This window comes from Lissotriton vulgaris, chromosome 1_1 (assembly GCF_964263255.1).
Source record: "Lissotriton vulgaris chromosome 1_1, aLisVul1.2, whole genome shotgun sequence".
Lineage (NCBI taxonomy): Eukaryota > Metazoa > Chordata > Amphibia > Caudata > Salamandridae > Lissotriton > Lissotriton vulgaris.
In genome coordinates this window covers 1,752,740,331-1,752,754,439 of record NC_141685.1, presented here as the reverse complement: position 1 = coordinate 1,752,754,439, position 14,109 = coordinate 1,752,740,331, and the positions used below count along the sequence as shown (strand labels likewise).

At 42.7% G+C, this 14,109-nt stretch overlaps 1 protein-coding gene across 2 annotated transcripts in view; it reads left to right on the top strand.

Annotated features, from left to right (window-relative positions):
- RASSF3 (Ras association domain family member 3) overlaps nucleotides 1–14,109 on the top strand; it is a 627,222-nt gene that overhangs the window by 275,854 nt on the left and 337,259 nt on the right. The gene's annotated exons all lie outside the window — the stretch shown is intronic.

Here is a 14,109-nt window from a genome sequence, read left to right as displayed (position 1 = left end):
TAATTCTTCCAGAGTTCTACACTCATCCCTGACCATGACTTGCCCAAGTGTCAAGATACCCTGTCGCTCCCAGTGTCTCCAGGACCCATCTTTACTTAGGTTAGGAAAGAGGCCCGAGTTCCAGAGAGGGGTGTGGTAATTATATTTAGAGATTGCCAATACTTTCTGAGCTGCTACCCAGACCCCCCATATCCCTTCAAGTGTCTTGAATCTAGACTTGTTATAATATCTTCTTTCTGGTCTCCTTAATAATACACCAATAGCCTCGCTACCGAGCAGTAATTCAAAAATAGATGGGATCACATCTTGTCTGATCGGGGGGTTTGTATTGTTTCCCCCTGGATCGAATAATATAGCCATCTGCGTAAGAAGACAAGACCAATGGTAGTATCTAAGATTTGGCATTCCCAAGCCGCCCCTTTCCTGAGGCAAAGACATATATTTCATAGATCTTCTAACCTTTCCATACTGCCATAGGAAATTCATGAAGATGGATTCTATTTCTTTTATAATTTTCCCCTCTATTTTAAATGGGATTGACCGGAATTTATATAGGACCTTGGGGAACATAGTCATTTTGATGACATTGGCACGACCTATTATTGAGAGTTGTAGTGTGTCCATTCTTTTTAGATTTTGCCTCATGGAGTTCATAAGAGGAATGAAGTTGTCTCTAATTATCAATTCTGGCTGTGCATTGATCGTTATCCCTAGATAAACCACGGAATCAACGAATCTGGAATCTGATTTATTTACATTCTTAGAACAAAGGACCTGAGTCTTACCCACATTTAAGCGATAACCCGATTGACCACCAAATTTGCTCGTAATGCTCACCACTTCACGCATAGCCACGTCGGGATCAGTAGTAATAACGGCCAAATCATCGGCATACGCCAAGATTTTTGTTTGAAACCCCTTCGTGACTACCGGTGTGATTGCTCTGTTATTGATTATTTGGCGTATTAGAGGATCAATATACAAGGCAAATAAAATGGGTGAGCAAGGGCATCCCTGCCTTGTCCCCCTCGTAATGAAGATCTTTTCCGAACTCTCGCCCATCATTTGAATTTTCGCGACTGGGGTAACATACATAGCCTGAATAGCCTTCATGAACCTTGGTCCAAACCCCCTTTCAGAGAGTGTGCTCCAAAGAAATTCCCATCTGACGCGATCAAAGGCTTTCTCCGCGTCTAGGAGGATCATTGCGACCCCTCCCTCCCCGGCAGCATGTACATCAAACAACGTGATAGCTCGTCTAATATGATCGGTAGTTCCCCTACCAGGGATAAAACCATGCTGCCAGGGAGAGACCAGGGTCCCAATGATCCGTCCCAAGCGGGTTGCCAGGATCTTCGCGTATAATTTATTATCCGTGTTTATTAGGGATATGGGTCTATATGATCCCGGATTTTCCATGGGCTTGCCCTTTTTGTGAAACACCACTATATTGGTGTTCATCATTGACTCAGGGATTACGCCTGTATTTATAATCCCGTTGAAAAGGTCTAACAAAAGTATAGATGTTTCTTCAAATAAGTATTTATAAAGCTCCATTGGTAGACCGTCGGGGCCTGCAGCCTTCCCTGCTGCTAATTCTTGTATGGCCTCCGAGAGTTCATCCATAGTAATGGATTGTTCTAAAATTTCTCTGTCCCCCTGTGCCACTTTGATCCCCAGTCCTGTCCACTCACTCCTTGGTTCCTCAATGACCGGATCTTCCTGATACAGTGTTTGATAGTATCTTTTGAAGACGTTTATAATGTCCTTTGGCTCCTCATAGGTCCTGCCCTGCTCTTCTATACGTGTAATAATATTTTTCGAGGTCGCTTGTCTAATTCGTAATGCCAATGCTTTCCCGGCTTGTTCCCCCGTCTCGTACATGTTTCTTCTTTGTGCTTGGTATTCAGCAGCTGCTTTTTTAGCGAATTGCTTTTGTATCTCGGCTTTGATTGTGCTCACCCTTTCAAAACTTATGGTATCCTGCCGTCCCTGGGATATATCTTTCCTGAGCTGTTCCTCAGCCGCTGTTAATTTATTCATTAATTGCTCTCTTTCTGAGTTGAGTCGTTTCCAATTTCGAGAGGTATAACTGCTGGTTTCTCCCCTTAAGGCAGCTTTATAACTGTCCCAAACAGAGTTTCGTTTCGCGCTATATCTATTTGCATCAAAAAAGGCCTGTGACCAGTTCTTCATATGTGTTATATAAGTGCTATCTATTAAAAGTTTTTTATCGAAGGTCCATGGTCTCATTGGTTTAACTGGTCTGTTAAGAGGTATTGTTAATAATAATGGATTGTGGTCTGAAATTATCATAGGTAATTTACTGATTCCTGCTGTACTGATCTCTGTGGTAGAGATCATAAAATAATCTAGCTTGGAGTATTTCTTAAAAGGATGTGAAAAATATGTAAAACCTGGGTTCCCTGTTTCAATACTACCCCAAACATCTCTCAAGCTATGTGAATCCATCATTGAGCGTACTGCCCGATACACCCGGGGTTTGCGTCCGGTGTACCCGGTTCCCTCTTCGAAATCTGCCGAGATGTTAAAATCCCCGCATACCACTATGGGTGTTGGCCAAGCTGCTAGCTCCTTCTCCAAACAATCGAATGTATCAGGGTCATCGCTATTAGCCCCGTAGATACAGCAAATAGTGATGCCCAGATTCATTTCACATAATGCCCAACGCCCTATAGTGTCAGCCTTGGAACGCTTGGCTCCCCCCAAACCCACCTTACCAATAATAGCGACCCCCCTGATAGTAGACATTTGGGAGGAGCAAGAAAGAATTTCGAATCCCTTTAGGTTTAACCAATGCCTCTTTCCCCATGGCAAATGGGTCTCCTGCATACACATGATATCCATTTGTGTAAATTTAACAAATTCCTCTAGTCTTCCCCTTTTTTTCCAATCATTTAGGCCCCCTGTGTTCATAGAGCAGATCCTAAGCTTTGACATATTTCTGTCTTAAATCTTTTCTTCTATTCAACCTTCCATTTAACATAATAAAAGTGCATTTGACTACATACCTTGTTACAGCTTTAAATTTCAGCCTAATTATAGTTACGATATCATGAATTCTCTTTTTTAGTTTTACACCCCCCCAGCACCATCCCAAGCCTCCCTTCCCCCCCCCTTCCACCACCCCATCCCTCCCACCCCACCCCCGCCACCCATTGAGGCATCCTGGGTCCGGCCGGATCCAGGTGTGGGCGTCTATGTGATCCGTACGCCGACGATCGCTCTCAGAGCCTCCGGCCCCGCCATTAGAGAATAACAAAAGAGCACCAAAGCCAAAAAAGAAGAAGAGGAGAGACAACTGATCAAAAAGAAATAAAAGCTTGAGCCTGTATCATAGCAGTAGTTAATATGAAGCTCCAAGAATTAATTTAATTTGTCCCCAATAGAATTACATTATTTTTTTTTTTTTGATTCATAGTATTTATCAGTTGTCCTTCCTTGCATTGTCCGATATTTCTTGCAGGTATCCTTCCGCTTGAATTTCACTATTAAAAAAGCGGGTAGTACCTTTGAAGATTACTTTCAGGCGGGAGGGGTTTTGTAAGTAGACAGTAGCACCAGCTTTTTCGAAAGGAGTGAAGTGCTGCCGCATTCTCCATCTTCTTTCGACTGTTGGATGTGCAAAGTCGGGTCTAACAAAAAAGAAGAATCCATTGTATTCACGCTTACTGGTAGGACGCGCTAGGTCGTAAATGGCTTCCCGTAAAAGAAAATTGCCAAAATACACTAGCATTGCCCTGGGGTATTTAGAAGGGTTCTCATTTTGTTTACGTGTGAGGGGAAAACGATGGGCCCGCTGAATTTCTTTGTCCATGTCCCAGGATTCTAATTCCGGGAAAGTTTTTTTCAGAAGATTGCTTATATATCCCCTAGGATCATTCCTCTTCACTGCTTCCGGGATGCCAAGAAAACGAAGGTTGTTTCTTCTGGAGCGGTTCTCCTGATCTTCAACCTTGAACATTAAGTCTCTAATGATCCCTTCCTGAGATTTTTCTTGCTTTTGGAGGCAGGCAACATCTTTCTCTAAATACTCAGTACGAGTTTCTAGGGATGTCATCTTTTCCGATATCTCGGTACAGGTACTACCTACTTTGTTGACCACCCCTTCTAGCTTCTGAATTACAGCATGATTCCTTTCACTGTCTTTCTTTATATCCTTGTGGAGGTCCCTAATAGTCATCAAAATATCTTTTAAAGAGGGCTCAGCCAGTTTCCCTTTTCTTACTGCCGATCCATTTTGTAGTAGGTTGTCGCTCCCGTTTGAATCCTCTTCCCTGTGCTGGGATGGTACAGCTTCGTCAGAATCATTAGATTTGTTCCTACTTTCGCTAACTTGCTCCGTAATGCTTCCTTGATCTGAGCTTTCTTCAAAGTTTGACTTGTTGAGCCGTTGGTTCCTTGTTCTTCTTTTCTCGAGTTTTTTTCCCCGTGGAGTATAACCTTGATCTGCGGCACTGAATTTCTTGGAGTCTAAGGAGTCAGTACCTGTGGGTGTTGAGCCTTGAGTTGGATTAATATTATCGTCACTGATCTCGCTTGTTGTAGATATACCAGTCTCATATATATCGGCATCCGAACCCTCAGATGGATTTTCTGCTTCAGATTGTCTCAATTTCGCGATAGATGGATTGCATAAGGAACTGGGAGTCTCGTTATAGCCAGATTGCTTTAAAGGAGAATTTGTTGATGGTGATTTAGATGTTTCAGGGTCTGGTGTCAAATGTGTCATCATATTCTCCTCATTCTTAGATGATTCCTCCGTAACAGGATATTTCAAGACTTTTTTTGACCCTCCCTTGGGTATAGGGCTAAAGATACTAGATATACTTGGCTGAAGTGTACTGGCTTGTTCGGTAGCAGTAGTTTTGGCGGTTGCTTTCAAGATCTTAATAGTTTGAAGTCTCTTTGCTTTTTTTGCCATTAACTCCACATCTTCATCTACTTCAAGGCTCCTCTCCTTCCCTTTATCCTTTCGTTGGACTTTCTCTTTTTCCCCATAGCATTTTTTCTTTCTTTCTTTGATTTTTTCATTCTCTATTTCTATCTCTTTGTCTTTGTTTTTGTCTTTATCTTTTTCTTTTTCTTTTTCTAAACCTTTGCCCTTTGATTTGTCCTTGTAAATAATAAAAATAAAAACCCGTTTGGTCAGGTGAGGCATAAGCAGAAGCAGAGACTGAAAATAAAAACCCTTTTCACAAAAGAATATAAACAGCTTACTTATGACCTCACTAGGTTTCAATCGGTGAGAGCAGCAATTCAAATTCAAATCGAGCTCGGAGTCTATCGCATCATAAATATAATAAACTGCATAAACAATACACCTTGTGAGCCCAACCCGCAATTTAGGATCCCTGTCCAAGTGAGGCTATATAAGGGAGAACGAGGGGTTCAAAAAGCGATAAAGGGCAGGGTTCAAGGAGAGGTGGCTATCCTAATTTCTTCGCTCAGCAGCACACCGCTACATACTTTTGGGCCAGGGAAAACACCTCATAAAATAATTGCTATGGAAGACTTGGTTCATGGAGCAGGAACTGGAGCATCAGTAACATTATCAGTCCCGAGCCTGCAGAAGGAGCAAACTGAGCCAATAAAACACAGCGAGATCAACTTGGAGAAAAAAATCAGAGAATAAACTGGAATTATCAAGGGAATTAAACAGCTCAACGACACCCTCCAAGAGTGTAGAGGCGGGCCCCTACATACTTGAAACTTGAACTGAAATTGAAAATGCTGTTGACCCTTGCAAATTGATGGATGAAAATACAGATAAACGACCAGAGATAAAGGGACCAGAAACTCGGGGAGCCAAGGCAAAGGAAATTAAAAATAAACTACGAGAGGAAGGGCAAGGGAGAGACAAAGATAAAAGCAAGGACAAATCATGGTTACTTTTTCCATAGTTCTTTTATTTTTAAAATTGTTACAAATCACATCCAAAACTCACCTTCCTTCAGGATAGTACTAGTTTTATGGGGTGGACACACACGGGTGCAGGGAGTTACCAAACCTCTTTAGTAACCACAGCGTAATTCACAATAAGTGGTTATTGTAAAGCCATTGCGGCCTTTGAATGTCATGTTGGATTCGCAGAGTTCCCTTCCAGCACACCCCAAGACATTACAAATGTCACAAAAAGATGTTAATATGTCACTTCTCTTCTTGAATTTTCGTCACAATAAAATACACTTAACATAGTCTTCACAAAAGTTATTTATAAAAGTTTAAGCTATTGCCATTATAAATTACAATAACTTTTATTTAAGTATTAAGCATTAAAAAAAAGCCATTGATATTTGTAATATCAATACATCTAAGTCACATAAATACAACACATATTGCATTACAAATGCTTTAGGTGTCACATTTGTGAAAGTTAAAACTATTAGCATTGTAAATGACAAAGCTATTAATTTCGCTATTTTCAAAACCAACACATAAATAAATATTTGTCATTTACAATACCAATAGCTCAAACTTTCCTAATGCGAGACCTATTGGCAACGCCAGTGCTTGTTTAATTTTAGAAAAACAGTTCCCCTACTTTTTCTCAAAAGACAACCGCCCCGGGACGTCCAATCTGACAGCTGAAATTCTTCAGCTGAAGTGTAAGGCACTTCCTGTGTTGTGAACTGAGGGAGGAGTCGACAGCTAAACAAGCTTTTTGCCAGGGTGCCTGCTTGGTTGAAAGAAATGTAAATGTGCGCAACTGTTCAATTTGCAAATGTAAAGGGTGCCTGGAAGCCGGCATTGGCTATAATTGATGGAATCAGTTAAAGATTCCTGATGATACACATTTATTCTTTGTGAGAGGTATTGTAAGAGAGCTACCAGCTAAGCTGTGAAGTGTGTACTTTTAAAAGACAGTTATAAAAAAAATTGCTCTACGTACAATTTTTCAAAAAAATATTTTGGAAACACTTTTTATTTTAAACCTTTTATCGCATTCTGTAGCAGCCTACCTTATACTATGTGTAATGCAAGTTGAAATTAATGATTTACATGTTCACAGTGCTTCCTGTCACAGACTGGGACCATGTACCACTAAACACACAAAAGTCACTTTTCTCCACTGCACCAACCAGGATTCAATTATGTGGCTCTCTGATGCAGTGTATTAAGTAGTAGAGGTTTCATAATGTAAGATAGTACATTTCCCACTGGTTAACAAATTGTATTTATATTTAATTTAAGCTGTGCGTTATCACATATGTAGTTACCGAAAGGTGAAAGATCAAAAAAAAGTTACAGAATGTTTTGTTTTTTAGCAACGGCCACACGCTCATTACCCTGTCCTCTTGTGTGTAGCATCACCGTTCCCATACTTTTTTTTAATGCACTTCGACAAATGGACTCGATTTTCTTTTAAAACGTTCAGATGACCTGAAATTTCTGCCGAGGGGCCTCTGGGCCATTTTCAGCTACTAAGATCCTGTTGTTCCCATGCACCCTCTGCTGGGCAGGTTGGACTTCTGCGGGTTATAGTATTTGGTGGCTAGCACAGCTGTGTCTCATGAGCGTTGGGTTATAAACAGAAGAATGCTTGTACACGCTCTTTGAATAGACAATACATGGTTAAAACAAGCATTGGTAAAATCAATAGGTCTCGCCTTCTGGACCTATTTGCTTTGTCAATCGCTTTTGCCAATGATGAACAGTATCAGGATGCTGTGCATCATCATCATTTAAAAAAAAAGGTGCAGTAATGCGATCGCTACCAACAGTTATGTCATACCACTGATGTGTGCATTCATGATTATACAGGGGCCATTTTTAGGTCTCGCCTACGCAGTGCGCATGCACTGCATAGGAGACCTTAAGCCGTCGTGCAGCTGTTTTTCCAAGCACATACTCGTGCTTGTGGCGGCATACGCCTTGCGGGAGTGCGCTGCGCCACGCCACAAGCACAAGAATGTGCTTTGAAATAGAGCAAGCACCTGCTATTTAGCGTGCGCGCTTGTGCTCCCCCCCACCCCTCCAACTTGTTAACTTTGCCTCCCAACAGAACTTAAGATACTTAACATACCGCGCTCCTTCATGTGACACTGCAATGAGAGCGCGGCCCGCTGACGGCACTTTCATTTTTTACTTGTTTTTTTTTTTACCACAGCTGTTGCTTCCGTGTATTGGCCACACACGTTCATTCACGGTGGAAAGCTGGAATTGTGTAGTTTCACACTATTAAAGCCAGCCATTGCTTCCGTGTATTGGCCATGTGCGTTTTTTCACAGTGGAAAGCGGGAATTGTGTTGTTTCACACTATTAAAGCATTGGACGTCAAATAGAGCACTGCATTCCTTTAAAATGTGCTATTGCTGCGCTGTAGAAATGGCTTATCTGGTCATGATGAGAAATGGAGTCCACACCCAGTACATCCCAAAATGCATGCCGATAGGAAACAAACAGCTGGAATCTTAGCAGCATAACAAACTTGTTTAGTCCTTCTATTATGCAGGGCCTGGGCGTTTGAGTACTGGGTCGTACTAGCCTCTCTGGTATTTTCCTGGCAGGCCCAGGCTAGGAGTAGCTGCAGACCTGGGTGTGCTGTCATGAGCCAACCATGAAAGGTGCCATATCCCCATTCAAGTCGTGGCCTCCTGCAGCTTGGGGCTGGGTTGATCATATTTGCTAGAGTTGCCCTAGGATGGTCCAGTGTGTCTCTGTTTGCCCGTACATATAAATGTTCTGTGTCATTTAAATCACATTGGGCTGTGTGGCATTTCACCGCAAGTAGATTTGATTGCACCTGGCTTCAAGATTAATGCTGTCTCTTTTGCTTATGGTAATGTTGTATCCATGGCAGTTCATGATTGGAGAATAGCAGTGACTAATTTGTAAAAAGTTAAGTGCTAGGTCTCAAAGTATTTTGCAGGAGTCCACTGCAGCCGTCACTGCTGCTGAATGCAAGTGCCACGGTGGCCTACTAACGGTCACACTCAAGCAAGTGTGACTATTTTGGCTACTCAAACTGTAGGAATGGCCTGGGAGTGGTAGTTTTATCATTAAAAAATAGATATAAAATAGTTAAACACATCACTGATGTGATGTGATAAAAATAGACATTCATCACCACCATTTTGTGGACTCTATTCAATATATCCCGGTAGTTAGAAGTGGGTGCCGGTGCAAAGTACTAGTAAACACCAGCACACATTAAACATTGGTTAATGGCATTCATAATAACCATGAAGTAGTAGCATTGCCACCTTTCAGGGTATAAACCGAATAGTCCATGTTTGTGCTGATTTCTTCTTTTGATAAAAAACAACTGCATAATGCAGACTTGTGTGTGTTTGGGACCTGATAAAGCTTAGTTTTGGTCTCTGCCCCCCTCCTCCTCTCATTCCCTTTCCCCACTTCCTGCTCTGTTACCATTCCCTGGATCCCCCTTCACTAATCTTCACTCACCCCCTCTCGACCGACCCGCTCTTTGCCCGTCTGTCATTACCTGGCCTCTCTCCTTCCTGCACACCTGTCCTCCAGCCTCCTTTCCTCTCCTCTTCCTCTGATCCGCTCTCTGTCCCTCCGCGTGATTCTCTTTCCTTCCCGTGCTGTCCCCCTCCACTTTCCTCCTCATAGCCTTTTATCCCCTCCTGAACACCATCCCTTATTCCTCTGAACCCTGATAATTCTCTCCCCCACCACCTCCTCATAACCCCTCCACCTTATCCTCCCTCACAGACCCTCTCTGGAGCTCTCATTCTGATTCCTTCTCCCACAGCCTACACTTCCACCTCTCCAAATATCTTCTCTTCCCCTCAACCTCTCCCACACTTTCTTCCTTCCGATACTCCCCACTTCTCTCCTCTCTACTGAACATCCTTGCTCTCCTCACCCGGATCTGCTCCCGGCCTCTTCTCCTGGTTCCATCTTCTTCCCTCCTCTGATCTCCTCTCTTCCCTTTTCTCCATACACCTGCCTCCCCACCCCCCGCCCCCTGGTCCCCTCCCGTCCCCTGTCCTGCTTCTAAAACCCTCTGCTCTCCTCTTCCTGAAGACGTTTCCTCCACTCGCCCAAACCCTCACATGTTCCGGCTGGTTAACTTACAGTATGATGTGTTGCCACCATTTGCACACGCCTGCATTTTACCACATGAGTGGAAGATATGTTTTTTAACAGACATCATAGACTGATAGTCTGCACTGACTTCTACAGCCCAGTGTTCCCGCAATACATTACAAAGCAGGTTTCTGTCCATGACACACAGGGATCGCGTCCTTAAACATCATAGGGCCGGATTATTAACAGGATAATGTGCTGCATGGCTAAACACTTGTAAGGTCCCGAAGGCGAGACCTATTGGCTATTTGTCGATCTGACATAGATGGGTAAAGTTTTTGAAAAGCATATGAAATTGAAGTAATACGAAAACGCTTTTTTAAGGCGGAGGGGCCTGCAGTAATTTTCTGTTAAAAGATGACTCACCAGATGGGAGGAGAAGCAAATGGAGTCGACAGGGATGCGAAGCAACATGGATGGAGATCGGAGAGGGTAAAAATAGCACAGGAGGCAGAGAAGCAACAAAATGGGAGAGAGGGAGAAGCAATACATTGGGCAGTGGGAGAAGCACACAAGCGATACAGCAACACACAGCACAGGGGGGGAACACACAAGACCGCACTTGCAGCACATGAGACAGCCAGCAACACGTAGTGAAGAGGAGGATGGACATAAGGGAGAGAGCTGGAAAACACATTCACTCTCATGGAGTGCTTAGTTAAGAAGAAAAAAGTAGCTCTCTAAAAGTGAAAAAGAGCAAGAATAGAAGTCAGACAATCAGAGGCATGACAAAGAGGCTATGCTCTCGCAGAGGGACAAACAAAAGATGGACAATCTGTGGCAAGGAAATCCATTGAATAAGAAGCAAGCAAGTGTGAGTGACAATAAAGCTAACCAACGGTAAACAATGGGTGGACTTTATGCCCCTGTAAGTTCTTAGCAAGCCCACATTAGATTTTTTGAAACCAAACAGCTGTGCTGTGTGGTAGGCTGGACCTAAAAAAGCCCAGACCCATCGGGGTCTTATGCTGAAAATATAGCTGTGTTTTTTTCTCTGGAAAAACTCTGACTTGAAAGCTGCCAGTTTCAGCACACCGGTTTCTCAACTAAGGTCAAGGTCAGGCTGGAATTCCAGTTCATGACAGAGAACACAGCATTCCTGATATGTCAGATTGTAGCGATTGGCTTTAATCATTTACTCATCCTTATTTCACCTTCTAAAATGTGCCAGTGCCCTCTTAGGGGCTTCCCAGCACAAAAGCTGGTCACACAGAGACATAGATGCCAACTCTACAACCCGAACAACTAAGTTTTAACATGATTATGAAAAGTTAGCAGGTGAGTGGTAAAACGTATGTTAAGTGAAGACTATTCCAAAGCTTAGGGCCAAGAATCTGAAAGGCCCGACTACCATGTGTAGACCATTTGAACCTTGGTACAATGGGCAAGTGAAGAACTGAAGATCTTAGAGGTCTGGGTGGACAGCAGGTCTGCAAAAGGGTTTTGAGGCATCTGAGCTGTTCAGCAATGTGACGAATGACACAAGGAGCCTTTAACTGAATCCTCTAAGTTGAGCCAATGAAGTTCTTTAGCTGACTGGGTATTGACTGAGGCTTGGGAGGTGTAACAACAGGCATGCTGCAGCTTTTTAATCAATTGGAGCCAGTTTCTTGAGGCCTTAGTAATGCCAATATAGAGTATCCTACCACAGTCAGGATGAGAGATGATGCGGGCGTGAATAATTGTTCTCTGTAAGGGTACAGGAAAGCCCCACAGGATTTTTCTTCGGTGTCTTAAGCATACCAAAGCAGTTATATGTTACCAACTTTATTTGTGTATCAAAGTATAGATTGCTGTCAGTCCATACGCCTAGACTCTTCACTGCAGGCTTTGGAGAGGGGAGGGTTCCTAATGCCTTAGCCACCAGTGAGGGCCCCACAGATGAGACTGTTTACCCTCCACCACCACCTATGATTTGCTTGCGTTGAGCTTAATGCAGTTAAGGTTCATTTATTTTGTCACCCAATAATACAGAGTTAAGCACAGCTCAGCAGCACCCTATTTGCAGAATGGCAATACAGAGTAAACCCTAGCACAGCAATACTATGTGTTTGCAGAGTGGTAATACATAGTAAGGCACAGCTCACCAGGAGCATGTGTTTGTAGAGTGGACATTCAGAGTGAAGTAGAGCTCAGGTGAAATCTGTTTATCTTCTATCTGTCTATCTTACTTTCTAACTTTTCTAAAATGTTTTATTGGAAGTTAACCAAATGCATGTCCACAGTTGCAACACTCATAGCATTCTACATTACACTGTTATTAGATTCTCTGAATATCTCAACTAACTTGTGCCAATAATCTGAAGCATTTTTATCATATCATTATTAATAAACATACATAACTTTTCAAACTTAGGTGGTTAAGTACAGCTTTCATGTTATGGACTTAGCAGATTGTTTTGAGTAACAATTGCACCAATCAGATATGGAATGCGTCTCACCCCCAGGGGGATGCCACTCACTCATCAATCATTGGGTCTACTTTGACACTAAGATTATCGTGAGTGCATAAGCTCGACATTCCAGTTCCATCTCTTCTGTGTCCTCAGGCTGATTTAGAAAATTATGGAGACCATTGCCCCATAGTTTAGCTGTTGCGTGTTTTCGCATGCCGGGAGCGTCCTACTTTCTCAGTGCCTCTTCTTCAGCAATGGCCCATTGCTCTACGACTCTTCCATCGGATAATAGAGGACCCCACCTTCCATGTCATTGCCATCAACATTTTGCTATCACCAACGCGAAATCCAGGAATCTATTGCCAACCTTTTTAGTTTTAGAGTGCCGGGAAAGGCCAACCAAGCATGTTTCCAGCATACACAAGTCTTATACAGTATGGCCACGGGATACTGGGTTACTTGTTGGCAATAAGTGGCGATGAGGGAACAGCTCCATTTCATATGAAAAGGGTCTGCTGTAGTGGGTACACAGTGGGACTATAGAATCAAATCCCCACCAAACATCTTCTTAAGATTTTGAGGCAAAATGTACGTTTGATAAAGATAATTAAGATGCTTATATTTATATCCAGTGTTCCTAGAAACTCTCCGGACCAATTAGTGTTAAGGCCTGATATTTTCCCGAATTCTGACAAGATTAATAATGTGGATACAAAGCCCGCTTCAGCATTTTCAAATATAATAACAGGTCATCTGCTTTCAGAGAGAGGGCCTGGACTCCATCCCACAAATGGATGCTCTTCACCTGTCCCTCACTTCTAACAACTGTGACAAAGAGTTCAAATACTACTGTAATAAGAAATGGGGACCTAGGGCAATTGTGTCTTATTCCCTTAAAGATATAAAATGATCTAGAAATACAACTTCCAGTTTTCACTCTGGACTCAGGTTTGGAGTACAATAATAACATGCACCTGGCCCAATCCTTAACCCTTCCCATGCGACATATCACTGATCTGAGATAACCCCACTACAGAATGTTAAATCCCTTTTCTAGATATACTGAGACCACAACTGATCTGTGTTGTTTAGGGGCCATGGTCTTGTCAAGTACCAGATAGAGTCTCCTGAGTCTGAGAGACTTATTATGTACAGGGAAGACCCTGTTTTGGTCCCAATGTGTTATGGCAGAGAGGTGGGGGTGTACATCATATTAGCCAATATTTTTATGAGTATTTTGTAGTCCAGGTTAAGCATGGAGAGTGGCCTACAATAGGCTTCTCCATCCTGCACCCTGCCTTGTTTGGGCAAAGATCTGATTAGGGCATCTCTGGTTAAGGTAGGAAGCACCCCACATTCCAGCAGCCGGAGGGACAAGAAGAGTTTCACAGATGTGATAAAACTCAGTGGGCAGTCCATCAGTGCATGGGTTTGGCTTTTAGCGAAATCCTTAATTACCCCTTTAATCTTATTTAAGTATTGGAAGCCCCAGACCATCTTTCTCTTCGAATGTTAAATTATGAAGGGGCACCCTATCTAGGTATGCCTCAATGTCCTCAGCTGGGCCCACAATAGTTTTGCTGTATAGGGTACTATAATACTCTAGGAAAACCTCATTTATGTCTGATTGTTA